The 26,556-nt window shown below is 37.0% G+C and overlaps 1 protein-coding gene across 5 annotated transcripts in view; it reads right to left on the bottom strand.

The window, feature by feature from the left end:
- The window catches only part of ncoa2 (nuclear receptor coactivator 2), a 105,567-nt gene that overhangs the window by 62,481 nt on the left and 16,530 nt on the right, over positions 1-26,556 (bottom strand). For all 5 annotated transcript variants that reach the window (XM_081353245.1, XM_081353244.1, XM_081353247.1 and 2 more), the window contains exon 2: positions 13,133-13,219. The gene's annotated coding sequence lies outside the window, so the exon portion shown is untranslated. The remainder of the gene's footprint in view (positions 1-13,132; positions 13,220-26,556) is intronic.

Below are 26,556 nucleotides of genomic sequence, written 5' to 3'. Positions count from 1 at the left end.
CGTGCTGGTGCACTGTTACGTGTGAGTTCCTCAGCGCGTACATGTGAAGCTCACATGCACTAAAAGCCTGTCTACCAGCGCCTGGATACTTGACTAAGTTATCTTTCGAGTCTTATTGTGCTTATACTGTTAAATACACACAAGGTTTACATAAACAAAGTCGGTTATGTCTAAAGTGGAAGCAAACTTGAGAAAATTGAGAGAAAATCTGCTGCGTGTATAGTAGACGCGTCGCGCACAACTCTTAAAGAGACAGTAGTAATAGTAAACACGCTGCCGCTTGTCCTTAAAGGGATAGTTCACCCAAAAATAAACATTATCTCATAGTTTACGCACTCTAATGTTGTTCCAATCCTCTATTAATTTCCTTCTAATATTTTTCTAATATTAATATTTTGAAAAATGTGGCTATCCAAACAGTAGCTGGTCCCCATTGACTTCCATAGGAGAAAAATATACTATGGAAGTCACTGGGGTACATCAACTGTTTGGTTACCCACAATCTTCCAAATAACTTTTATTTTCAACAGAAGAAAGAAACTTATGTAAATTATGATAATTTGAATTTTTAGGAGAACTATCCCTTTAATGTTAATAAGACAACAAAATGCAAAGAGAAAATCACTCACTGCTCTTTTTTCCTGAATAAATAGGTTAAGAAAAAAATCACAAACTGTTTCTTTGTATTTATTTTAAATTTAACATGTATTGTCAATATTGGGCTTGCGGATCATGTGGGTACTAGGGTACTCTTTGCTGTGTGTGGATGACCATGTCGGTCAGCCACCACCGAAGACCAGTTTTGACCCAGGAAAAACCCTGCATACACTGTAGCAAAAAACCATAGGAAAAAATCAATCAACAGTATAATAAAAAACATATCTGCTTCTGTGCAAACAAGGGTCTAATAATGAAACAGGTTCAGCTTGTTTAATATTAATGAATGACTCACAAAGGTGAGCCACAATCAGCTACTCTAACCTAGTTAAGCCACACAAACAGCTCAACGTGAATGTAGCATGACCAGCTTCTGGAAGCCCCTGCGCTTAAAGCAGGTCGCAGCTGGCGCAGTGAACAGGGCATAGCCCACGACAGGGCTCGGGGAGGCACTGACATGGAGCATTAATTATTTACAGCAGTTGGGAAGGAGAAGGCCAGTCAGCCAGCTCAACATGAGCCGTGTCAGACCTCCACTAATCAACAGCACTGAGAGAGATAATGAGGAACACTGACACATTTCTCAATCATTCACTCCTATTAGCAGCTCTAGAGTATGTTAAAGACGTAGATGATGAGTGTAAGGGGGACGTCCAATCAGACGCGTGGACTGGTGGGCGGAATGACGGGGCGGTTCTCAGCGGACGCTCCGCCCCCCCGCCCCATCTACATGCAGTGTAATAGAGCTTCGTCAGGGTAGATGGCCTATTTAATTTGATGTAAATGGAAATTAGGTTATCGGTTATCCACCCAATTAAACAGTAAAAATATATATTTTTTCCATTGGAAAATTGGTGGAGACATTTTCAGGGGCTTCTCTGCTGAACGATTGACACTAAGGTGGCATAACAGTGTCCTGGATGAATAAAAAAAAAAACAAATCTACTTTGAAACGCATGTCAAGTGCTTAGAAATGTACTCTTAGTATACGTTTTGAAAATCTTTTATACAATTTTCAAGAACGTTTTAACGTTTTAAAAATGTTATGTGGTGTAAAGTAAAAGTTTAAAATATCATATCGTCGCTGCCCGATGAAAATCACGTATGTCCAAAACGGTTACTTTTCAGGAAGTGAAAAAAACACCGTAATTTAAAAGCATATGAACATAGCGTTGTCATACTTGGTATGGCATCTTTAAATGTAGCCATATTCTTGCCAGTGTAATGATATAATCCACATTTGACCAAAATCGAGTTTAAATGGACATACGCGCATATTTTACAGTAACGGTGGTCGATACGCGTTTTTCCGATCATTAATTAGAATGGCCAAGTCGCGTTTCATATTGACAGATGAATATGCTCAGTTTATTAAATAGCCTACGTCTCCGTTTATTAAATACGCTCAGTTTATTAAATGTCTCTTGCAAACTATGAAGGGACAATGAATCAATACACTCATTGCTGACCCCAGGGCCGGCGCGTCCATATAACTAGGCAATTGCCTAGAGCGGCACTTTTGTAAGGGCATACATAATCAGAGAGTTGCCTTTTTCTTTTCGTTTTGAATTATTTCGTTTAAAGACTTTTCAAGCTTTGTGTATTTGATGTCTTTCTCATGTCTGTGTGAGGCATACACTGAGTTTCGTTAATGAGATGCGCTCCAGTTAACGTGCAATGCAAGTGAACGCGATGGCGCCTCCATGATTATATTGTCTGCTATATACCGGTTTTTGCTTATTTATTAAATCCATGGTTGATGAAAAATTGATTAAAATTAAGATACAATTTATACAAAACTAAATTCACTTTAAAGAAAGGTTTTCTACAAAACAAAACTTAATGAAGTGGTCAAAATCATGTCTGACCCGTCTCAAATTGTGCATCCTATTACTCGTGCTGTTCACTTTTCATACTTTCAACAGCATAGTAGACCTACAGACTCTATTTGTACAAACTGCACATTCATTTAATTCTGAATTTTGTTGAAAGGCTTCAAATCAAGTTCACGGATAATTGTGCGTGCATTTATTAATCATTATGATACTAAACTCATAACAAAGTAGGCTATGCTATGTACAAAAAAAATACAGCCATTTCTGTTTTTTTCTTTTAAACAAAAAAAAAGGAAAAAAAGCTACACCTTTTTTTTTACATTTCATCTTTCATTCCGAAATAGAATAATGAATGGACGAAAAAGTATACGGACCCAACATGTAGGCTATTAGCCTTTTTACCCGTTATCAATCTAAATTAATCTCGTTTTTAATTTAACTTAATTTCGTTTTTCTTTATTTAAATTTCGTTGTTCTTTATTTAAATTTCGGTTTTTTCTTTATTTAATTTTCGTTTTTTCTTTATTTAAATGTCATTTTCTTTATTTAAATTTAGTTTTTTCTGTATTTAAATTGAATTTTTCTTTTTTTAAATTTAGTTTTTTTCTTTATTTAAATTTTGTTTTTCTTTATTTAAATCTACCCTTTACTGTGTCAGTAATTTATTAGTCAGAAAAATATTAGACTACCTTAAAAGTATTGCTTAAGTTAACAGGCCCGTGCGTTAACATCTCCACAATAAACAGTGACAATTACTTCGTCTAGACCATTTACTGGTAAATAACAGTTGTGAATATATTGCGAATATATAATAAACTTGAACAGTTGTCAAAAACAAACGTTTGCTGATACTTTACCTCACAGAGTTATTCGGCTATCCAATGCTGAGCTTCCAGAGACGCTTAGACCGCGAGATGCCTCCACAGGGCGGGAGATACGCGGCGTGATTGACAGCTTTGACACCAAATGGATATACGTGAAAATCAGATGACATGATTTCACAACTTTTCATAGGTCATTTAGATATGTGAAGCATACTGTATACGGAAATGAACCTGGACATTCTATCCGTCGAAAAATCTCAAAATCGGCAAAATGGACATACGCGGTTTTCATCGGACAGCGACGATATTTTACTTGAATACATTATTTTTCAAGGTAAAAAGTATTTTTTGCAAATATGATGAATTATATTAATTCATAAATATTGGATTTTTGGGCATTCACACCACATGACATTTTACGATATTAAATAAAATTTGCCTTGTCATAAAAAAAAATTAAATTATCTAACATTTTAACAACGACTTATTGACCTTGACATCATCATGGGGTCCTCTCTACAATATCATAGTGATTTTATGAATTATTCTTTTATGTCTGCGTGTATGGAAAAGAGCAGCGTGAACATTCATCCAAACATCTCACATGTTTTTAGAAAACCTTATTTTCCTTAAAGGATTAGCTAGTTCACCCATATATGAAAATTATCACCGTTTAAACTTGTCAGACTTCTTGAACGGGACTTCCACCAAACCTTTAACGGTTCAAGACGTTCATAAAGAGATGGTAAAAGAGATTCATATGAATATAGCAGTATTCTGAAGAGGCACAATCGCTTTATGGAAAAACAGATTTAATTTAAGCTTTTATTTACATAAAAACACTGATCAATTTACATGAAACAACAGTTAAAACGTTAAGGTTTGGTCTCGTGTGTATACCGTTACATTCACCATATTTGATTTTATACAAATCTGGAAGGATGAGAGGGTGAGTAACTGATGACAGAATTATCATGTTTGGGTGAATTAAATCTTTAACTATTACATATATACTCCAAGTCACAAGACTTAGCTTGTACAAGTGTAACAAATCAGCCAACAAGAGTTCAAATTAATACAGTTTCAATGCATTTTCTTATCTAGACATAACCAGAAAGGTATTTTGTCATTGAAAATATAACATCGCATACACTATCTCAATTGCACTCAAACTCCTCTTTTTCCAAGTAAATTCTGAGGAAAGACAGATATAAACCCTCCACCTCTTTACCCTGTCTATTGATTCTTGCCATAAACAGATGTGCCAGCCTGTAACACTCAACAAAGGAGAAGGAAAAGAGAAACAGGCAGCACAGAGAACTTCCACTCTCCAGCATACAGAGCGCTGACAGCCTCCTGTTCTCTCCTCCAGCGATACCATTTAAAGTCCGCAGGGATGACTCCCTACTGGAAAGCCTTGCTGCCATCAACACAACTGAGAAGATACTCTATATCTGGGACAGTTGGAGGGTTATAGGGAGTTTTGTTTGTTTGTGATTCAACGGAACTAAAAATACCATGTTTGATCACTGACACCAAATGAACATCTAAAGACTCGTGTTCGGGAGGGTTTACGCATCCAAAAAGAAAAGAATTTCAGTCGATGGCTTCAGTCCCTGAAGACAACAGCTGGTTAAAGTTAAACTGCAGCACCAGCATGTGTTTCCAGTTCTCAACCAGGCTTTTTATCAAGCTTAACCAGCAAGACTTCATCAAAAAGACCATGAGGGACGACCAGCTTCACCAGTAAAGTGAGAATGGCTAAGTTAGGTTATCAGTAGATCAGCAACAAAGTAGCACTAACCAGTCCTAGTCTTGTCAGCAAGGTGAGATTTAACCAATTATATAATACTGTGGGTCAATTTGACCAGTATTTGATTAAATACTGATTCACCTATAATGTTGTGGAATGTGCATATGAAATTTATATTACAATTATGTTTGCAGGTCAATTTGAAAATTTCACGGTTAAAAAGAGCTGCACAAACTCAACTTAATACATCAGAAGTGTTTTTAAAGAATGGTTTAAAACAAGAATGTTTTTATTTTATGTCAGTTTCTCAACTCTGAGGGCATTTACATTTATGCCATTAGCACATGCTTTTATCAGAAAAATGGACATGTACGTCAATAGTGTTGACGGTGTAAATTTTAATCAGCTCATGCATGTTCATTTTGATAGGAACGAACCCATGATCTTGGCATCGCGAGCACCATGCTCTCCTGCTTGAGCTTTAGGAAAGCATACAGAAAAAGTGATTGTTCTAATTGTTTAAAAATGTTAGAAAAAAAGTTACAAATGCTGTTTATAATATTCAGAAATTGTGAAAAAGGTGTTATAGTTTTAAAAATCACATGTTCTCATTTAGTATTAAAGTTTTACTGTTTTTACCTGATTATTATTATTATTATTATTATTAATTATTTTTTTGTTTGTTGGATTTGTTTGTTTACCCATAATCTGAACCTACAACAATTTTAAAGACAACATTTGAAACCAAATTCTATTTGTATCTGTAAATGATCAAATATGTAAAAATAAAAATAAATAAACTATTAAAGGTGACATGGTTTATGCTTTTGGAAAGTTAATTTATAATGGATACCACATGTATTGCAAGACTGTAGAATTACACATTGCTTAATGTAAATAGTGCAATTTTAAGTCAGCTAAGCAGCAGAAAAGCATTAGCGTAGTGCAAAAAGATAAAAGTTATGAAATGATTATGCATTCATAATGCTATTAAACATCTTAACCCATTGACATTCTGAATTTAAAGATGGGTAATATGCTACCATTGCTGCCTATGGTTGTAATACAACATATTCTGTATGTTTGGAAATGTCACTTTAAAGAGAACCTTAACAAATTTGTCCCTTTAAATGTCTGCCGTGTCTGCTTGCATGATGCATGGTCATCACTCTATACAGCTTCCATTCAGAACTAGTAATTCAGCTAAAAGTTAGCAAAACTAGAATACTGCAATTAAGATGAACATAGTTCAGCCTAAAAACACTGGTTGAGACAGAGATAAATGGCCTTACATCTGAGTCATGGGGATTTGCTGTATGTGATTCACTAAATAGGCATGCAGGACAACAGGTTTGATAGCAAATAACTCTACAACTATAAAAAGTAGTTCACTAATTATCTTGAAACCTAATTTTTGTTCTTGCGGACGCGCCGGCAGAAACTGACACTTATGCCTCATGATCTTGTGTAAGCACAGACGATTCTTGTTGGTGTGAAATTATCATTAGATGATGTGACTATTTGATACTTCATTACAAGTCTTACAAAACATGACATGCTGAAACCTCCCAGTAAGAGATTTAATGGCCACTTGTTGGGGCCTGGTGTTGAGGATATCATCCAATCATGACTGGCTGGGCCTGGTGCAGTCTTGTTTAAAGTCAAATAATGGACAACAAATGGAAAAAAAAAATGGTTACCAAGGATTCATACACAGCTAAATGCCTGGACTGTCCCAACTGTCCCAAAACAACAACATAAATGCCAATGCAGGGATTAAGATTACGATCAAAATGTTTGTATATTATAGAATATATATAAAATACCTTAATGTTCAGCATAGGGAGGTCCAAATTGTAAAGTTGAATCGATTGTGAGGGAAACTTGAAAGATAGACAAACATGGATGTCTTGTTAAAACTATATTAAACAATATTTGAGCCCCCTACAATGTGAGTATTGACAGTTGAAGTGGGTGAATATGACAAATAGCTCAACAAGGGAACTGGATCAAATTTACTGTGACATTCTGTGGCTCTGTCAGGGTAACGTTGTCTATATAATATATTCTTGTATATGTATCATCTTTGTGCAGTGGAGTCAACCCGTTTGGTTTTACAACACTACAAAAACTAGAAAAAGCACACATACACAAGTAATGACTCAAAGAATCAGTTGACTTTGCCCCAACGATGAAGTTGTCAGAGAAGCCCTTGGTTTGCAGTGTGCATCCGCTGACGGGTTGGATATCACTGGAAGAGACAGGAGCCTGCCTGACAGGAGACTGACAGTCTGGGTTCTTCAAAATGCAGAGACGACAATGCTGGGATCGCCTGGAATTGAAAGAATGAACCAAAAATCTCCAGACCTTACGGTTTCAGCAGGAAGCAAGCACTGCACTCCACAGATCATTAATATAAAATTTGCACATTCAGATATGAAGCTGTTATTCTCCAGCGTAAGTTTGAAGATTCTCTGAAGTGAAGCTCTCAATTAGAAGTGCCAACCTTGAGATTCTATGGGCCAATGACAAATAAAGAACTAATCCTTAAAAAAAAAATCTAGTTAAAACACATGTGCCAAGTACTTGTAAATGTAATATTTCAATTCGTGCTGGTTTTATGCGGTTTAAAAAATATATATATCTTTTTTTTTTCAAAAGTTTCTATTTAAAGACTGTATAAATGTCATGTGGTGTAACCAAGTTAAAGGTATTAACATATTTACCATAAAAATTTAATAAGTTAACATTATTATTTTTCAAAAAGGTTTTTAAATAAATTTGCCAAAGTAAAAAAGTATTTTTATAAATATCATTAACTATCGATTTATCTTTTTTTTTTTTTTTTAAAGTTGCACCACATGACATGACAACCTGAACTCACCGTGCCTTGTCATAAAAGATTCAAATTACCTCTTTGATTTTTCAAATATACAATATTTCAAAGTATATAAAACAAAAAAGTATTACAAATAAAACATTTATAAATAAATATAAATAGAAAAATCTATGAAAAAAAGACAAGACAATGCTGATTCTGATAGTTATTATATCAGGACAGTTGTTTAAAATCATTATTCCCCCCTCCCCCGCTTATTCAAGTCATTGTATGTATGAATTGCATTGTTAATGTACTTGCACTAACTAAACTGTCAACTTAAAATGCAGAAGATACACTGTCTTGAGCCTCTAGATCCAACTGTGGGACAGATACTGTGGAAGAGGCTTACAGCAGGTTAACACTGCGCCTACCAAAAGACAGAGAGGTCAACTTGCCAAACAAAGCCCAATAGACATCTCAAGAGAGCAGCAGAGGAGGGAGACTCAATCCATCATTCTCCTGGAGTAGACAAAGAGGCAGCTTGCACCAAAGCTTCATGTGCCATCCCTGTAATCTTGTGGCTGGAAAAGCTAAAGGGATCAAGACTGGGGACACACCCTGTGCTCGTAGGGGCCTCGAACATGACGAGGGCACCGCTTCTGCATCGGTCCAGGGGTCTTTGAAGGGTTTGTATAATGACTAGCCTTGCCATCAAGAACAATGTCCTTGCTTGACCCTCCTATACGGACCGGAGCGAAATTCAAGCCGAAGGGAATTGCATCATAATCATACGTTAAACCTCGCCACGCAAATCCAGCCATCGTACTCATCTGATGGCACAGAGCCCAAATTTATCTCGAAGGTGAAATGAGTTAAATATCCGGGTGGGGGGTGGAGGTTCGCGAAGCCAAAATACACATGAGTGTGTGGAGTCGTTGCGAGCAACCCACAGCTATTACCCAACATTACTGATTACAGTGCAGAGAGATCCCTAAGGCCGATGGGGATCGTGGTTATGCAGAACAGATGGGCCTTTATTAGCAGCGAGTGTCTGAGGGAGATTTGCAGGAGATTCGGTGTTTACAGCCTCTTCACTTGATGATAATGAGCCTCAAGACAAAATGTCAGCTAGTGAGAATGGGCAGAGACAGGAAGTGAAGGAAATGAAACCAATCAGTGCTGATGGAGAATATGTGAAAGACTTGAAAACAGTCTACTAAGGAAATGCAAAAAACAAGCGCCGGATGAGAAGAGGGGGTGGGGATGGCAACGAGCTTATGACTGAGATTGAGAGCGAGAGAGGAGGAGGAGGAGGAGGAGGAGGAGGAGGAGGAGGAGGAGGAGATCGACATTCTCTCCTCCCCAGAGCCGCAGGCCTGGTCTCCAGCCACTGTCCCAGATGGCTTGACTGAGAGAGGGAAAGAGAGATGTTCCTGCCACTCATAAGCTCTACAATTACTGAGAACGTAATGGTCTTAAAGTACCAGCATCAAGCAGGCCCAAAAAGCCAACATCCATTTACAGAAGCCGATCACATTCATGAATCTTTTAAACTGACAGCCACTTCAAGTTGCCACAAGGAGAGCACTGTATAATAAACACATTAAGCGGCAAACGGCGGATCTGGAGCAACTCATGGGCAAAGGACGCTCGCGGCTGGAAACGAAGAGAGACAAATGGATTTCTCTTATCTGTCCATCAGAAGTATACTGTTTGATCTAGCATTGAGCCTGTACATTTCGAAATGCAGGGTTAAGTATATTCCCATAACTGAAAGTGTAACGGAGAGGGGGTTAAATGTATGATGTGTATTGATGGGTTTTGGGTTACAAGAGGCACAGATACAGTGAGAAAATCAATAAACTTCTCCAGTGCAAGCTCAGTGGGAAGGGTCCACATTCTGGGGCTGACAAACCGAGCTCGGAAGATTAGAACCTCGACAAGCTGAAACACCACCTCTGGGTTTTGTTGAAGTATTCTTAACCTATGTCCCAAAAAGAAGCTATCTCACATTGATGTTGTAACACAACAATTTAACCTATACCACATTTCCAACATTAGTAGGCAAGAAGTGTTCTTGAAACTGTAGAGCAGAAGTTCTCAACTCTGGTCCTCGAGATCCACTTTCCCACAGAGTTTAACCCAAAAACTGAGCAACTCACCTGTCTGTAACTTTCTAGTAATCATGAAGACATTGATTAGCTTGTTCAGGTGTGTTTGATTAGGGTTGGAGGAGCTAAACTCTGCAGGAAAGTGGACCTCGTGGGCCAGAGTTGAGATTTGCTATTTTAGAGGTTTCTGTAAATGCGAAGGTCTATCACTAGACCAAAGCAGTTCAGAAAAGCTTTGTGAATCTTTACGTTTAGATAATAGACATTTAGCTAATACAGGGCTGCAGGAATAAAGCAGTGTTGTAGGTCAAACCCAGAAGTTAGCATCATCCTTGTTTCTTTGACAAAAAGCCAATATAATTTTTCCACTGGCTTATAGATTATTGCAGAAAATAATCTCTGTGACCAACAAAAGTTTATGATTCTTACACATTTTGTTTATCTTTACAAACGAACATAACTTTTGTGAATTGCGGAGTCTAAATAAAATTGCCAGAAATAAAAAGCTAAACATAGGCTATAAACAAACTACACAAAGGTCGCATGACTTCAGAGTGCACCATTAAGCTACCAAAAACTCTTTTAATCTCAACAAGTTGGAAAGTAGAAGTTTACACAAGCTCAACACCTTTCTGCATTTCAAAATGTGTCAGAATACACAGTACATTAGCTTTAGCTTTAGCATTAGCGGTTTTTTACAACTGGTGCAGCAACAGTTTAAAGAGAATCTTGCAGAGCAAGTTAGATTTTATAAACATGCTTACAGCTCGTTACCTGAATAGCTAATTCTATCACCTCATTCAGTAAAAGAGGTTTACTCTCATCACAATAACACAAAAATGCACATCAAGTATGTACTATGGGCTACATTCCTACCGTCCACAATTATACATTCAACTGTATCAATTTGTCCGAGATAGACAGCTCAAATATGTATTTTTGGGATGCAAGGCCATTGCCTTACCAACATTCAAGCAGTTTAGGTGATGCACAGTTAGCCGTTCATGGTTCATTTAAAAGTGAGCTTAATGATGAATACAAGATACGCTCCTTGAAGGGCTATAGATAAGTGGATCCCATGGCATGACGTGCATTAATATATCTAGAGTGTCTTTACAGCATATGGATAGCGCTGAGGAGTTGACACCGCATGCATCAGCAACACTCAGCATAACTTGACACATGAGCTGGAATTCACATGCAGATTATTACATAACCATCTGAATACAATGATTGTGCGTGTCACATATCGTGAGCCAAAATCAAGGGAATTTTAACCAAATATAGAAATGCCATAAACTGTACATTTTTATTTCACTTTTTGGTGCTGTAGTGCATTACGTATTGCAAATTGTGCTCAGAGCACTTCTTGAGAAGCGCTTCTGGAGTTCCCTAAAAAGAAACAGTACAGTCTGCTGTGGTTTGTCATAAACAGTTTCACGTAATGGCCAAATATTTATGGCTGTTACATGTTCCCACACGAAGTTAATGACACAGAAATAGTGCATGCGAATCGAAATAAATTGAATGACAATTAACCGTCAGCTGAAATTTCATGCCCTTACTCGCTTGCATCAAAACGAGGCACTTTGCCATTGGTTTTTCGAAAGTGTACGCTATGGTCAGTTCATGGAGGAGGGGAGGAGAAAGAGCTGTGTGCAAACAGCTTATCCTCACTGTCATCTGCTCCTAATGACAGCTGACAAACTACTAATGCAAATCCCATCTGAGCGGCTACAGTTGCCCCACCCCCAGCCTTCCCTTGCCATCCCCGTACAGGAAAATCCATCCTCCAACGACCCCTCCCATCCCGTTACATACACAGTGAATGATCCACGCTCAAAAATTCCTCCTCTCTGACGGTCTGCTTAAAGCGAGCGCTCTCTTTTAAACCAAGACAATACCCTGCTCTTCAGTCACATGACAGCAGAGAGCAATGGTTCAAGCAGAGCAGGTGGCGACTGTGGCATCCACATGCAGCCAAACACATGCTCGCTCGCGGCTGCTATTCTGAGTGCCATTTACTTGTTGTAGAATCAAACGACTGATTGATTCTATGAATGTTTGCTAATAATATAAAGTTTAATTTGCTAATAAATAAAAGTAAATGGGGTTAAATCAGGATGATTAGGGATTTCTTTGAGAAAAAAAGGCTCAATTTTCCTCAATTCACCGTAAGTAAATATATACTATGTTATTCATTTTACAAAATTATTAAAATTTTGTACAAAATATTTGGATATACATGTACACATTTATATTTTATCATATTTTATATTTATATATATATTATCTTATTATATATTATCATATACATATGATATATATAGCATATAATGTATTTGTAATTTATTTTTAAAAAACTATACATAATGATCTTTGTATACATGTATGTACAGTATCTATGTCTATCTATCTATCTATCTATCTATCTATCTATCTATCTATCTATCTATCTATCTATCTATATATATATATGCTTTCTGATTTTTTATGTAAATGTTTTTATATATATTTACACTTTTTAACATCTCAATTACAGATTACAGAATATATAAAACAAATAAAAATAAATTAAAAACTGATCATAATTGTGTGGCATGATTAAGCATTGTAGAGAGTAAAACGTGCTTTCCCAAGTGTCTTCTTTCAAAAGAGGTTACAATTTAATTTCTTGGGTTTGTTTCACTGGTTAACAGGTTAAAGTTTTCAAGTAATTACTAACACAAACATCAACTTTTTTAATTTCGGGGTCCCGGGATTGGTTGGGAATTGTTGCCTCTAAAAGTTGAAAAACAAAAACAAACAACAACCCTGTTTTAGAGGAGTAAAAGGCAGAAGGAAAAATGGAAGTGTTCTCAAGGATGAAAACAAGAGAGAAAACAAGGTTCCTTTTTTTGCTGCTCAAACCAAATACAGAGAGGAAATGACATCACGCCTCCCACACAAACCACACCAACTCACACTTTCATTTGTTTCAATATATCATAGACGTGTTTTCTTCATCTCCTCACCATGTAGTTTCATAAACACACATTAGACCTTCAATGTCATGAGTGTATTAACCAACAATTGAATATGGGAAAGTGTGAGAGAAAGTCACTGTGTTAATCACAGGTTGCTAAGCTTACCTTGGCTTCAGTCCAAACTAAGCCTCAGGGCATTTCTGCAGCAGTGGGACCAGTGGAAATCTTTGGGCATTATTCTCTTCTCTCAATCTGTGGAAGAGAGCAGAACCATCCAGTTAAGATCTCAAAGCACACTTTGGGAAACAGAAACGCAAGCAATACACATCAAAACCTCATTTATATTGATGGATTCAGTGTAAACTAGTGCAATTACTTTTGTTTGTTTCAAAGAAAGGATGATACAGCGGCCATGCCAGTCAATAAAAATAAAAAAAACATTTCAAGATTGTCAGTCGATAACTATGACTGTTATACCTTGATTGTTTAACAGAAGTGATATATTCTACTTAACAGCTCCAAAACTTACCAACATCAATCAACTTATGCTATTTGGCAAAAAAAGGAAAACTACAAATACAGGTTTTATTTTACTATGCAAAAAAAGGCATAGAAAAACAAAAAAAGGTCTCAAGAAAAAGTATACATTGACTACATATCAGTGACTAATATTTAGTTGGTTCTCTCATTTTTGCATGTGTTCATACTTTCTTTGTAGCCTGGACAATTTGCATGTTTCACTGTGTTATCACAAATAAAACAATTGACTTCAAACACAACTACATAATATGATTGACACATCTATTTTTTTTTTAAATATTTGAATAAAGGGTGAAGAATGGAGATGTCAATTTTCCTAGGCTGGACATCACTTCTGGCCACTACTGTATATACATTTTTATCTTTTGAGCAAATAACCTTCATGTTTTGAGGGCCACAACTTCAATTGACCTCGGTAGAAGTGAACATTAGGGTTTGTATGACATCAGATTCTACGACATCACTTCCCTGTCCGTCTTGTAAGAGCAGAGCCCTGTTAGCAGTGAGCATGGCACTTGAGCTGTCCTCTATCAGAGAGCTATCAGCAAACCGAAGAGACAGCTGAGTTTTACCAGACCTGTCAGGAAGAGTGTGACTATTCTTAAAAAAAAAACACCTTGCCGGCACCATCTCCAAGAGGACCAATGAGAAAACACATAGAGGTCAACAATCGAGTGACGTCCTTGGGACCCATATGGACAAGTCCCTTCTTATAAATTGTCCAAAAAGAAATAGGGACAAATAATGGAGATCAACTAAAATACCAAGAAAAGAGTTCACCTCCAAAATAAGATACTCTTCACAAGTGGTTGATAGTGGTTCGCCATATGTGCACCTTTCAAATTAACATTCTTTCGGAGAATGAATGTTTTTATGACAGACTGGGAATTGCTGAAGAGAGATGCTTCAGCTATAGTTAGTAAAACACAATGAGACCATACGGAGCATCATGTTTTTCAGCCAATTAGCTTCAGTGAACTACCATACCAGAGCAATCCATCTCTGCAAACTTGGTGAGTAAGAAGAGTTGGATAGAGGTTTTATTCGGTCATCGTCCTGATCTTATCGATAATAACAAGGGGAAATATCTAATTGATCCCACAGTATTCTTGAGCATGTTTGTCCATTAAAAAGTTCATGAAAGTTGAACATCAAGTGTAGACGTCAAGCGAGCTCAAGAGACGAAATGAGGGGAAAATATAAAGAGTTCAGATGCAAAAGCCTCAAAATGCCATCTGAAATTTTCTTCTAGAATGTTCATTTTTATCAGGCTCGTATATTTAAGTTCAATAATTTCACTTAAATGGCAATGAAAATGACCTATTAATTGTCATTTAAGTGAAATTACTGAACTTAAATATACGAGCTTGATAAAAATGATCATTCTAGAAGAAATTTTCAGATGGCACTTAGAGGCTTTTGCATCTGAACTCTTCATATACCATTAGATATTCTAGGAAAAAAGTTTTGCAAAGAAAATAGTAAAAAATCAGTATAAAGTAAATAAAGTCAAGTTTGGTGTCAGAATGATATTTTTGAAAGAAGGTATCTTATGCTCACCAAGGTTGCATTTATGTGAACACAAATAGAGTAAAAACTGTAGTAATACTGTGAAATATAATTACTACTTAAAATAACTGTTTTCTATTTTAATATATTTTTAAAGGCAATTTATTATTGTGCAGACTGGAGTAAAGGTTGCTGAAAAATTAGCTTTGGCATCAATGTCACATGATCATCCAGATGTCACGCTAAAAGGCAGATTTTATGCTACAGGAACATTTCTTATCAATATTGAAATAAATATTGTGTTGCTCAAGAGACAATATTGCTCAATATTGTTGTGGAAACTGTGATATATATATATATTATAGGATTCCTTGATGAATAGAGAGGGCAAAAGAACCGCATTTATTAGACAAATAAATATTTTGTAACATTATAAACATCCTTCAATATCATCCTTTTTTTCATTTTTTAAATGTACTTTTGAGCGATACTGAAAATTGTTTCTAACTTTTCTCAATCCCAAAACAAATGCCAGCATAATATTAGGGTGCACGTTATTCAATCAACCTGAAGTCTGCTAGAAAATGTGTCTGGGGTTTAGTTCATACAAGCTTTGTTTTGTTCACAATTATCGTTAAATATTACGGGTTGTAATACTGAACTCAGTTTCAGGCCAAGCAATCAAATCACTTAAAATTTAGAAATGACACAGAATGATCTGACAGACTCCGCCAGACAAATATTAGCATTCACAAATACTCCAGTTCAAATACAACAAGCATTTCTGTGAAAACCATACGCATATCTAGTATCTAGGACGTACTAGACCTAATCGGCACGCGGAAATCTAACACTTTCAGAAACCCAAACGGCAAAGGTTAGCAATTATGGCGCCAGAATCCCCAAAATGGTCTAAAGCAATCATCACAAACTTTTTTGAAGACTATTAAGGGACGGAAAATTAGCTCAACATCATTAGAAGAGGGAAAAATTGGAGAAAAAAAATATATAACAGGAAGAGAAGGGAAAAAATGACAATCATCATCAGGTTGGTAAAGATTTAATAGTGTTACACACGTCTTCAGGGCCTCCGCTTCCACAAGGGAATCGTTTCAAGCTTATTAGATGGTAACATGAAGTACGCCTTTTTAATTATGTTCAGAAAGTAATTAGTGGAAAAAAGGGTTTAAATCATCTCCACGATCCCAGAATTAGCCTCTGAGAAAGAAAAAAAAATGACTTGCTGCAGTAAGTATCATTCAACGAAGTTGAAAGCGCATGTAGAAACAGCCAGAATTCTCCCATTGTGAGCAAATGCCTTTAAATGGGTTGTTGACTTATGCAGAAGCTCTCCTGGGAGCTTGTGAACAAATACCTGAGGGGAGGGCACTGCGCAGCGCTGTCACATGATGTCATGTGCTGACCAGATATTGCTACATGTACTTCCACAGCAGCTGACCTGCTACAACTCCATGCGCACGGTGACAACAACACAAAGGGAGAACAAAAGACCTAGTGCTGGGTTTCTGATGGGTACATTAAATAATAAGAGCGCTTTGGGCAGGTGTTTCTATAAATAATCATTTTTAAAAACACACAGTTTCACTACAGTTACACAAGTGTGTAAGTGGCTTTAACTATTCTACATGGGAAACAGAAGGATCATGTGCAGTCTGTGTAAAAAAAAGGCATTAAGATTAATCTAGCATCTACAAATCACTATTAATCATAAGTATATAAAGAGAGACAGCTCAGATGCGTTCTGAAAGGCTTCATTTATCGTTTCATTGGTCAGGGGGGGAAGTTAAAGAAGAGTCTTTTCTGAGGCCGGAGGAATTTCCCTCAGTTTATTGTGTCACATGTTCGTTCTAGCCCACAGGAGATCTTAACCCGATTGGTCACTGTAGTTATGGGGTCCCTCAACCATGGTAATTCAGTCAACCGGCTGATTCAACTGTCAAACACCAAAATAGCCTTTTTGTTTAAGTGGAAATGTCTTTCAAATACCAGAAAGTCACAAGATTTTTTGTGATCGTTTGATTTCAGTTGAGATATTATATCTGAAGCTATGGTCAGATACTAACCAGGTTCCATAATAGCTGCTCCTTACTATTCAATAAACACTCCACACCAAAGTACCAGGAAGATCTGACAGTGAGGACACACACACACACCAGACCACACACCATGGATCTATTCCTATCGAACATGCAGTGATAGAGTGATAGAGCCTGCATTCTCTTCCCCTAAACCCACTATCTCTCTCCATCTGCAGTCTGGGTCAAAAGTTCATGTCAGTGTTACAGTTGTGTGTGTAACACCACAGACCATATTCCCCATCCTCTCACCCACTGGAAACTATGAGGCTTAATATTAGAGCACCATATGACTATTTTCCATATTAATGTCACTTTAGATACACATTTCCCATTGGACCCAAGTAGAGACATCTCACGTAGGACCATGCGATTAATAGAAATCGTAATAAAATTGTGATATGAGCATGCGCGATTTCTAAACGGCAGAAAGCATGTTTTTCTGCCAGCCCAATCAGTGTGAAATATGAATGCAGCACGCCTAAATTTAGCGCGAGAACAGAACGGAGCAAGTTTACCGTTATGACATTGAAGAAAGCGCAGAAGCAGGGAAGGTGAATTCAGGGCAGGATAAGGACTTGTTGCCAAAAAAAATTGGGAATATTTTGGATACAGGAGAGATGATGTATCATCGACCCAGGTAATTTGCAAGAATTGTCAAGGTTTCGTTGCTGCAAAAGAGAGTAGGGGCCATTCACACAAAGCGTTTTTGCAGTTAAAAACACGAGATGCAGGTCCAAAGACGAGAGTCTTTTACCTTGAGCAAGAGACAAAGGAGCGCAATGGTTAAAGATGTCCGTCTAGTGCGTTTTTACATAAAAAAAAACAATGGTACGTTCCGAACCAGGTGAACAAAAATATAATACAGGTGTACTGGTAAAACACCCTTTTTTGTGGTGATGCTGATCCAGTGTTGTGCCTGAACGCGTTCATTGAACGATAGTTCATGAACTTGTTCATATTTTGGGTGAACGTGAACTGAACTGCATTACTGCCTGATGAACGTTACTGTGAACTCGTTCATTCTGGTGTCTGTGAACGCCACGCTCTCTCAGTTTAACTTCGTTCAATAGAGTGCCAGATTTCTATAGAGCCTTCCAGGCGAAAACCCGGCTAAAACACACCATAAACAGGCCTTAATATGTAGTGGAAAAAACACCCAATCTGGCAACACCAGCCACCAGTGTCTACTGACTCTCTTGTTCGATCTCGTTCATCAAAATGAACAAATCTTTTTGCGAGTCATTTCGTTCATTTAAGGGGCTTTAAATGTTATACTATTAACTGGAAAATTCCCAGAACACATCCACCTACGTAATCTTTATCATATTCTGAATTAAGAAATCATTATAATGCAGTCAAAAATCGTTTACAGGGAACATAAATAATTACTTTACCTTCCGAGTCTTTCATTCATTTGTCACGTGACAGATGCAATGAATGGATCGTTCATGAACGACTCATCACTTAAAGGTAGGGTAGGTAGGATTTTTGTAAAAAACTTTTTTTCAAATTTGTTTAAACTGTCTTTATATACCAATACATAATTAAAATGTAAGTGCTCTGAAAAAGAGAGTATAAAAATTGAGTGACTGTAGACCTTTTAATCTGCAATAAACACAGCTCATTATTTCCATTCTGGACGAAACAATTGATTGGTTTGGGCGACTCACTCTCGCAACTATGGCTACCACCCCTGTTGCTAGATCTGCCCATATGCGCGCGCACCGGTTTGATTTGAGGAGTGCAAGAGAGGCGCGGAACCTACGAAGAGTAAAATTATGGCAGAGAAAGAGCATTCAAAATTCAAAGCACCTGCATATGCAGTCAGCGAAGGCAAACAAGGCAAAAACTACTTCCTCGGACCCTGGTTGCCCGCACTCTTGAACGACCTCCTCTGCTTCGCCCTCGAACCTGGACCTGTCCTCGAACCGACAATGCGGTACTTGTCTCCGGAGTGTAGTCCTCATTAGAGTCAACAATGTTTTCATCATGGAAACTCTTACATGCAAAACACCGTATGTTATGAATCTTACACGAAATTCACCTTCATCACAGTGTAACTGATGGTAATGGGAAAACGTGTATCAATGCAACCTGTTTTTAGCTTTGCCTTATAAATATAGCTCGTTACCTATAAATATAGCTTGTTACCGAATCAAACAAAGTATATTTTAAACTTTACCAGTATCGATATGCTAGCTTGATAGTGAGTACTAAAAGAAATCTTATTTGTTTATATTTATAGTGATAAAGTTAGGTATTTTATTACATGTGATTCTGACATGATGTCACTGCATGCACTGCGCTCCTTCCTCTCCACTCGTCTCAGGTAAATAAATGCGTCTTCCAGCTGAGCCTGAGCGTTTGGCGTTGCGCGTTCATGTGTTTTGGGGGCGTGGCTTTGGAAGGAGCTCAGAAGGGAGGGGGTGGAGTGAATGGAAATAATTAGCTGTGTTTACAACAGTCGTGAGAGGTCTACAGACGCTCGATTTTTATACTCTTTTTCAGAGTACTTACATTTTAATTATGTATTGGTATATAAAGACAGTTTAAACAAATTTGGAATGTTTTTTTTGTAGAAAAATATTACCTATCCTGCCTTTAAGTTACAAATCAAAACAAAAAGCAGCGAGGAGGTGTCGTATGATCATTTAAACGAGTTTTATGACAAAGGTCGGTGAGGATGGGAAAAATCTGACGCATAGCTTCAGTGTTAAAACTGATAAAATAATTGTCTGTGGTTCTATATGGGCAGTGGAAATCATTTTGAAAAATAATATCTCGCAGCAACATGGAAAAAAATAACTATGAACTAGTTCATTTTAAAATTTGTGAACTGAACTTTGAACTAGTTAATGTAGAAAGTAAACTTTCCCAACACTGTGCTGATCCATCTTGAATCGTCATAAGAATTAGATGCAGTCCATTGTTGAAAATAAATAAAACACAAATGTTAAGTCATGCAAGCGCATCATTCCGAAACTCCAACACATGCTGCCAAATGCTCATCTTGTGGTCATTGACTGTTACTCTGGTATCAGCACCCCTTTTTTGGACTAGAATTACAGCTTTTATAACAAGTTGTCTCCCATTGCCTGCAGGAGGAGCACAGACTAAGAAGACATATAACTAAACAGAAAACTTTAATAAAGAAAGATGAAGTAGGTAACACAAATTAACAGGCATTTGTGAACTGCACAAGAGTTCAAAAAGGCCTTAAGAAATAATCGAATAGACATACAGATAATTTATAGACAAGTATGTAAATCTATATTTAATTTATACAGAGAACGCTATGCAGTGTTACTTTATACTTAATACATTTCTGCACCTGAATAATACTGTTTGACTTTACTTTATTTATAACTTTGTTCTATTGTATTTATTTATGCTTGCAATTTTTCAGTTTATCTTTAATAACGTTTGAAATTTGTATTTTATTTTCAATCCGTGACTCAAAAATCGTAATATGATCCGAACCCCTCACCACTAAAAACGATTAAAAAAAAATTGGTAATTGAAATAAATCTGAAATTAAAGATGAAAAATTCCTAATAAAACCGATAAACTGAAATAAATACGTTAATGCTGATGTACTAAAATGACTTAAATGAAGTAAACAAATTAAAGCTATATAGAAATATGAAAAAATAAAGACAAAAAAAAGTGACAAAAGCGGATTCAAAATTAAGTAAAAACTATAATAATTGAATAGTAGATTGGTGTTTCAGATCTTAACGTGTCAATCACTTTTTTGCAATTATATTTCAATTTTACATGCATTCAATTATCAAAGTTGTCACAAATATATAGAAGCTTTGCACAAGTGACTGTTGTTGATGGATGGAACAGTTTATACTACTGAACTCAAGAGAAAACCCACAGCCCACACAAGCTGTTACTCATTTCACTAGAAGACGCAATCTACAAAGAACTCTTGAAAGACAGAGTAACAAACAAAAAGCCCATTTAATTCTCACGGTTACAGAGAAGGGAAAAAAACATAATTAAAATTACCTTAAAATATAATAAAAGAGTATGATATTCGCAAAATAATGCCACTCAAAAGGAGTCCAGAAGTTCAGATCTTATTTTAAAACCCTGCAGCTCCTCATACTTTTGAGAAGTCTCACGTATTCAGTCAAGTTCACTTAGCCGCTCTTTGACTAGATGTGAGCGGGATTGTCCAAACCCTATGTCTGAGGGTAAGTGATCCTGCTCTCTTCCCCATGATCCTCTGTGTTTCCTCCTGGCCTGAAGCAGGTGCAAGTCATCTCAGTGGGGATGTCACTAAAGGCTTATGTCAGGGGAAGGCAGCCAGCTAATCGTACCACTCAAGGGCTAAAGATTAGATTGTCCGTGCAGATTCTTTTACTCACTCAAAACTGACCACAATGGGCCAGATGTGGAGGCCAAACACAAATTTAACCTTCCATGTCAACATTTTCACTGGCAATCCATCAATTTCTTGATTGTATTAGTCAGACAAAGATTTAATGCCTCAACTAAGTAAATAATATCAAAACACTGTACAGGCCACTGGAGACAATGCAATTGTCTATACTTAACTAGATTTTTATATTCTTTAAGAAAATGTATGTTGCATGTTTGTGCAAATCTCACTGCCACATGCAACCCCAATATGAGCCATAGTAAAAGCGATGCTTGCCTTAACTAGCGTCACTAAATATTAAAACGCCTCATTTCAATTTGTAATCATGTGCATCACCTTTTCTGGCTGTTGAATCGGGTAGCGTGTGACCACATTCACACATGTGAACCCATGATAAACCTCTTGAGCAGTAAAGAGAAAGCAAACTGAAATAACTTCTTACAAATGGGAAAATCAATAAAGCTACTTTGGGGCTTAAAAGCGTTCAATAAAATAAAATAAAGTAGCTGTATTAAAGTGCCGCTATTACGCTATTTTAAAGGTTCCTAATTTTGTTTTGGATGTTTCCTAGAACAGGTTTACATGCATTAATGATCAAACAAACACTTTCGTTTTCTCATAACATACATTGCACATCACCTCATTTTCTCAAAGAGTCTGAAAATGACTCGTTCGAAGATTCCGTCTCTTTCCGAGAGCTACTCTGCTCTGATTGGTCAAATGGCCCAGTCTGTTGTGATTGGTCGACCGTTTACAGCACGCGTAGGAAACTGAACCACCATTATCATAACTGAATTTCAGCTCCGGAGCCTTCCTAAATCCTCAGCGATCCTGTACTTACTGTAAAGACAGTAACGATAGCATCAATTTTACCATATTAATTCGAGTGCAAGTCCGATGATATAACATTGGAAGAACTAGTTATTCAACCCGAACCTCAATCGCAAGGACAATTACATTTCTCAGTGGTAAGTTTTTACTCAGTTAGTCGTACATTATGAAATGTTGTTTCAAACCAACACAATCCAATCTGAAGTTAATTAATACATCGTTCGACCGGACATAACTGTTTTATATAGTTTGTTTGCGCACGTGATATCAGGAAGCAATGTAATAGGCACATGACGACAGAAGTGTGACGGCGATGCGCAAATCGAGTTACCCCTCCCACTTCTGCTAGTTTTACTGAGATATCTTATCCATTGCGAATTGGCCGTTAATATTACAGATGTCCTGTGGTAAAATTACATTACTCCATCTACCCTTGTAAAGTTAATCCTGTCAGAATAGGGCTTTTAATGTAGAAAGTTTCTGCAAATCCAGGGACCTCGCTGAGATTTGAGTCAGTAACATGACAAAAGGTTATGCTGTTGTATCGCTGTGGTAATTTTAAGTACTGACTATTCACATCCTCATCCTTTGGAAGTGTATACAAAGAGAATTTGCCTTTGCAACGCAGAAAACACATCTTTTTGGCATGTACACAACACAAACCAACTACAGTGTTAGAGGGTGAGTCAAAGTAGATGTTTTGACTGACTGAAAAAGCATAATAGGGGCACTTTGAACATTATTAAAATCAAGATCCATCAAATAATTGTTTTCAACTGTGATCAGTGAGAACAAAATATCCCATGAGGTAGCTTTCTCTAGTTGCTTAGGTACAGTCACAAACCAAAGCACTGCTGGCCACGTCTCAGTGAGTTTTGGAGGATTTTAATGTGAGCATTCCTGCAAGCCCCATTTTTCATGTCAGAAAACAGAAATATTCTTGAGATAATGATCAAAATGAGATAACAATATTGAGCGAATGTTCTCCGCATATAGTATACGTTCATCAAATACATTCGCTTCAGCCAAACCAGCTGAATCCCAGGCTCAGCCCATTCAGAAATACCGGTTTGTTGGCAGAAACCTCTAAACGGCACTTCCCATTGCCAGCAAAAGCCTCTAAGTTCACAAAACCAATCAGAAGACGCAAATCGAATCACATGATTTGAAGATGAATGACAGGCGTGCATATGAGCCGGCTTTTAAATTGTCGAGCTGCAAGTTTAAAATGTCATGGCCCATATAAATGGGTGTTATATAATAACAAATGTAATGTGAAATTGGAGAAATTATCATATTAAATATCAGTGCCAATATATCATTTATCCCTAAAGATGTCCAGTACCACATTATGGTGCCACATTCTTCTAATGAATTCAATGGCACATGCTACTGTCGGGACATTTGGCCCATCGCTTTCATTTTCTAGAGGTATCTAGCCTGGCACTCTTCCTGCTCTGCCTCTAGAAAAACCTCAGACATCAATGATCGGTTTCAGTTTAGTGAATGTGTTGTCAGCTCCAATTCCACATGTGATTATCATTCTCTCTTCTCTCCAGCTGGAAGCCCACGCGTACTCTTTTTTTTGGATATGAGCCATCTCCACAATGGCCAGACTCACTGAGGCGGCTTTGTGTTTTTCTAATTTGTGAGTACTGTAAATCTAACTGCTTTATTTAACATTTCAGTGACTCAGAAGTGGGTGGCGAGACTAGGGAGATCTATAATACCTAAAGAGAGCTCTGTTAGCATTCCCATTCATTTCAATGACGTGTTGAATTATGTCACTAATGACTTTTAAACTGTTACCTGTAACAGAAAAATAACCAGATCTATAGATTGTGAAATTAAACATTTCTTTGTGTTTTTAGTAAGGTTGTATTTTAAACACCAACCACTCAGAATTGTACTCCAGAAAAAGTTATTAGTAATATATAGGTGTAGAAACAACTTTCACTCAGAAATTGCAACTAAGTTGAAAATGCCAAGTAACACATTGAATGAAATGTGTGAAATTTAAGTAGAAAGACTGAAATAGTATTTTATGAAACACTGTAAAACATACAAAAAAAAAAAAAAAAGTTACGAAAGTTACGAAGTTACAGAGTCTATCAGGAGGGCCAAACAGGATCATGCTAACCAGCCAAAATTTGGGAAAGACCAAGGACCTGATGCTTGATGATGTCTCAGAATGAAGGCTTTTCTGTCCAATTAAATAAACATTCTCAGTTGCAATGAGGCAAATCCTGCAACTACAAATTACTGCATTACCTGAATACTGCTGATTCTCCAGGAAGGCACGTAATTGGACAGGACAGGGAAAAAAGTAAAAGGCTGCAGTGGAAAACTGTCTCTGTGGACACAGCACATGCAGCAAACTTTGCTCTGTCAGCCGACATCGAGGCCGTAAAATTGCATTACAGCTTCCGGTTGTCAAATACCATGATTATCCAAAATTAGTGCTTTGGCCACTCAAACTTAAGGCTTTCGACATAAACCATAATGTCATGATTGTAACTCCAGGCCATTTACTGTAAGATGACTTTAGAAACAAAAATAAACAAAGCAACTTGCTGGGCTGTAAAGACTAAGCATGCATTGTTGCAGATGACAGTTTGAAATGAAAGAACTTGAGAGTCAAAGAAAACATCAGCACCAGGTCGTGATATTTTATAAATTATGACTTAAACAGGCTATTCTACAAGCTACTTTGTCTTAACACATTCATTTTATTGACTCTACAATCTTATCAATAGCTGATTCATTCTAACCAAATCATAAAATTAATCTTCCTTTCATAGGATCATAAGACATCACAGGATAACTTTGAATCAACCATGAACCATGAAATCACAGTAGTGCCCACTTTTCACAATACACTCAATTCCTGATGGATAAAATAGAGTGCTGCATTACTATTTCACAATGTGATATATGACATTGTGGGAGTACAACAGGGATATGCAATATAGCGGTAACATATTGCTATCGGCAGATATTAGAGATTTCTCAGATTAAGCAGATTTCATCAAATCTGAATCAGTCAGTATTGATTAAAGATTAGTATAAGAGCGTTAGATGAAGGCAAGTGAAATGAATTTCCATTTTTCAGACTTGGAGGCTGTTCACATGAAACCGTTTTCGACTAAAAAAGGATTTTTTTTATGCGTTTGCGCACGACAACAGCGTTTTGGAGGCCTGAAAACGCAAGCTTTTGAAAATGCATTTTAAAGTGCAAGTTGTTGAAACCGCTACTGTTATCGTCTCCATTTAAACAACAAAAAACATGAATTTGTGGAATATAGGCGCGTAGTGTTTTTTTTTTACAAAGTGACATCGCCAACTACTGGCCTGTCATGTGTAACAGTGTTTTAAGTCGATTTTGCAGATCCTTGTGAACAGGGATCATTTTGACAACGCTGTTGTCTGTACGTGAAAAAATCAAAAGGAATAACGTTTCCATTTTTAATACATCGTTGTCATGTAAATGTACCCTTAAATGTTATAATGTTGTGATGCCTAAATTCACTTGTAGCGCTTAAATTATTGATTTTTTAAGTATAGATTTTACGATCTACATGAATAGCTACATTATAAGAAAACCGAAAAAGGTACTGGGGCCTTATGTAGGTACTTATGATCTTAGTCCTAAATGTCAGCAATTGGCTATGTCTATAAAACCATTGACAAGTACGATCACAGCGAAACATTCAAATCTGCGTTTGTGCTGCCGCTGCTCCAGAGTGAGCAGTTATCATGTATAGGCATTTCCACCACACAATATCATTATTTCTGTGTTACAAATATTCATATTATCACAGAAATACTGGGATAAAAGTTTATAGTTCGGATTAGGCTTGCTGCGAGAGTTGGTGTTACCGGTGTTACACAGTGTTCATCCGCACACCGATTACATCACTTGCCCACTGTGGCACCGCCCCCACTGTCGTTTTCATATTTTATAGTAATAAAAATAATTTTGTTCAGTAAGAGAACAGACACTACAATTATAAACTAAATGCGTCTGCTAATTCGAAGTCAAATTCGAAAGCGAAAGTAAAATGTGCATGGCCGTACAGGCATTATTAGCACCCACCCCTGCTTCAGATAACCCAGGTGGCGACAAGTGAGTGTTAAAAACGTATTCGTCATTGAATCATTCATTCAAGATATTCATTAAAAATCACTGATTCATCCAGGAATGAAACAAAAATGAA

The sequence above is a fragment of the Scardinius erythrophthalmus genome, assembly GCF_964197995.2.
Source record: "Scardinius erythrophthalmus genome assembly, chromosome: 22".
NCBI lineage: Eukaryota > Metazoa > Chordata > Actinopteri > Cypriniformes > Leuciscidae > Scardinius > Scardinius erythrophthalmus.
Note: the sequence above shows the minus strand (reverse complement) of the source record. Positions and strands in the feature narration are given on the sequence as shown.